Source organism: Cynara cardunculus, assembly GCF_001531365.2.
Source record: "Cynara cardunculus var. scolymus isolate 2C chromosome LG 11, CcrdV1, whole genome shotgun sequence".
Classification (NCBI taxonomy): domain Eukaryota; kingdom Viridiplantae; phylum Streptophyta; class Magnoliopsida; order Asterales; family Asteraceae; genus Cynara; species Cynara cardunculus.
Window position 1 is genome coordinate 7,324,577 of NC_037538.1, and position 3,524 is coordinate 7,328,100.

Below are 3,524 nucleotides of genomic sequence, written 5' to 3' on the forward strand. Positions count from 1 at the left end.
TATATATATATATATATATATATATATATATATATTTCCAAATTAATGATCGATGACAACCAGAAACATACCGAACATATTAGGGGGGTGGAGAGAGTGAAAAAAGTGAATACGAATTTTTAACAGAGGCACCTCCCCACTCCCTCCGACAATGATATATAAACATTTATCTGAGCATACTATTCATACATGATCTATGAACATAAATATATGTATGTATGTAGGGTTGGATTCCGTGAGTAGGAGAGTTAAGGTAAGAAACGTAAAAAGAGATCTCCACCTTTTGATGCACATTAAGATGAGATGTACCAAATCAATGATAAAACTTCTTAAGCAGGATTCATGGGTGAGCTTGATATTAAAGGTGATCAAGGATCTAGATCACTTCTTACGCTTCACATCTTAGCTCTCCTTCATACACGATCCTTCGCCAGGATATCGTGTGAGAAGAGAAGTTGAGAAGTGTAAAAAGATATCTGAACCTTGATCACTATCCAATGGTAGAGATATTTTCTTACGCTTCTCGCCAAAATTCAACCCAATATATATATATATATATATATATATATATATACATACAGAATTTATACAAGTAAATACGAGTATTATTCAAAAATACAAACTTTGGTGACATAAAACTACATTGTTCGATTTTTATTTTTTCATAACATTATTGTATACAAATAATATGTGACGTTTGTCCAATGAATTAACATGAAGTGGTAAGTGGTTCATGTTAAGACCTCGAGCCAATCACTTGAATGAACCTACTACCTAGGCCAGTTTGCGACTTTGTATAAAATGACAATTTTGTCCACTTCACCTAAAAATTCTTACAATTTTTTTAATCAACCCGGATATTCAATCCTCTATGTGAGATGACTAATCCCAAGACGACCACCTGTTTTGCGAGTAACTTGAAGTCACCGCATTTTAACCTTCGTGGCCACATGAGATTTTTATTCCTCCTTGAAACTAAGACAATAAAAAACGTTACTATAGAAAATTATTTTTATTATCTGTTTTATATGAATAAACAAATTATTATGTTTATCGGGTTAAAACTAGACTAGACTTGAATCGAATCGTATAATATAAAATGATTGAATTGAAGTCAAAGTTGTCATCCATTTAAAACCACTTCAATTCCAAACCAGACATTAAAACAAATAGATTAGTTGTCATCCATTTACAAAATACAAACTCAAAATTACATCATTTCAAGTTTGAAAAAACCAAAAAAAAAAAAATAGTTCGATTCCAGGTTTTAAGCAATTTAAAAATATTAAACGACAACTAAATCAAAATCCTGATTTTTTTAGAAATTTAAACCTAGTTAAGACAAGCGTAGTACATTAGTTTAATTGTTAGTCAATCATATCATGGAAGTCGCATAATTAGGCGTGACATCGACTAACACTTCAAAACAATCTCGTCAAACTAGGCCCCCCTTATTCCCTTTACACATGATTTCCACATGTTCGGACCCACCCGCAAACCTGGCAGTGAACAATACTGCTGCTATTTCTGGCTTTTTATTTATCCTGACTGATTGATCAGATCTCTAAAGTTATATAAAAGATTTATATCATGTATGCTATACTACTTTTCTATGAAAGGCATGATCATGTATCCATCATATAGATACGACACCATTATAAAAGCATGATTTTGGATCGCTTTTCACATGAATAATTAATCATGCACTCTCTTTACAGCAAGACCATTTAATTACTCGAATCTTTGTATCATGAATGTTGTGATTACCGCTTTTTAAACACCTTTAACGATGAAAGACTTTCTATAATATAGTCATAATCATAATCAAGTCAACAAAGTTCCGTTTCATAGAAGAATTTGCACTCTGGTTCATTAAAATATGTATGATTGTACCTTGACGGTTGACGCCCCCTGCCTCGTACTCCCACTTTTATTTGAGCTACCCTACTCAATACCCTCTTTTCGTTCAGTAAACTTGCATAAAGTAATGCCTACTCCCTAGGAAATGATTAGTAAACGTTCATTACACTCGAAAAATCTTTTAAAAACAGTGTCGTTAAGAAAAACATACATCTTAACGTCTAATAATTATAAGAAGTTGTTGTCTTTTAGAAACCACTTGTTAAACTTGAGTACCAAAACTTATTTTCTTTGACGTGCAAATGGTAACTTTTGTTTAAACTCCTTCCTTTCTACAACAAAATGATTATCACATGGATTATCTATGCTATATTATAAAGCATTTGACAAAAACTCTTAAAAACCATTTTTTATGCATGAAGTACTGTTTATTGATGCATATTACTTAAAATTCAAGATTACAAGTGATTTTGCGTAAATAGAACTTGTTAAAGTTTCATTCTTAAATTCGTGTAACTAACTGCAGACAAACATAATCAAATACAGGATAAACATCTATTTTAAATATAAAAAATCTAAAATATAATTAAGATAATCATTGAGTTTCTAACCAAATGTTTAATTATTATCTTTAATAAAAATTATATTGTTAAGTTAAAAATAAATTACTTTGTTGTTAGACCTAAATTAAATTATAATAACAAATTGAAAATAAAGAAGTTACACCAAAAAAAATGAGAACTATTAAATAGTTAATTTAATATTAATATCAATTTTTGTATGTTATCTTCAAATTTATATTTAATTCAAAAATAACATTATCGCTTTTCAAAACCACATAAAATCATATTATATCGATAGAGACAAATAATAAAAACTAAACATTAAAATGAAGATTTATCCCGCTTCATTGCGCGAATACCCTTCTAGTATAACTTAATGGGTATTCTAAATCTTAGTCTTAAATGGAAAAAAAATCATATAAAATATTACATGATACACTAATTCTCAAGGTTATCATAATTTTATGGGTTCCCAAAAAAAAGTTCCTCATCTCCATCTTAAAAAGTACACTAATTTTTTTGTTTTAAGTTATCTAAGAAATGCAACATTATGTTCGTATTATTTTAGCAACTTTATTTATTTGTCTATTAACAACCTTACAGATATCGGTAAGATTAATATGATCTATTAATGGTTGTAAATTTATTTGTAAAAAATACGTTTAAGAGATTTTACTATTAATTCATTTTATATCGAATTATATGTAAAATTGTATATTATTTTAAAACAAACAAAGAGAATATAAGTACACTTATGTCAATCTTATTGACAAGTTATAATTGATATTGAGTAAATATCAAAACGCCCGCTTGTTTTTTTCAATAAAGAGTAAACTACGATTTTGGTCTATGTGGTTTATATGAATCTCTCAAAGTGATTCATAGATTTCAATAACTACAATTATCATCTCTACTGTTTACATTTTGCTAAGTAAGTCGTCCCTGGTCATTAACTCCGTTAGATTAATTCGTTAAGTAAGGGGGGACATCTTGGTCCTTTTACCTATTTATTTGTCTTTTTTCTGCTTTGATTTTATTTAGATAAGATTATATAATACTTAATATTATATATATATATATATATATATATATATATATATT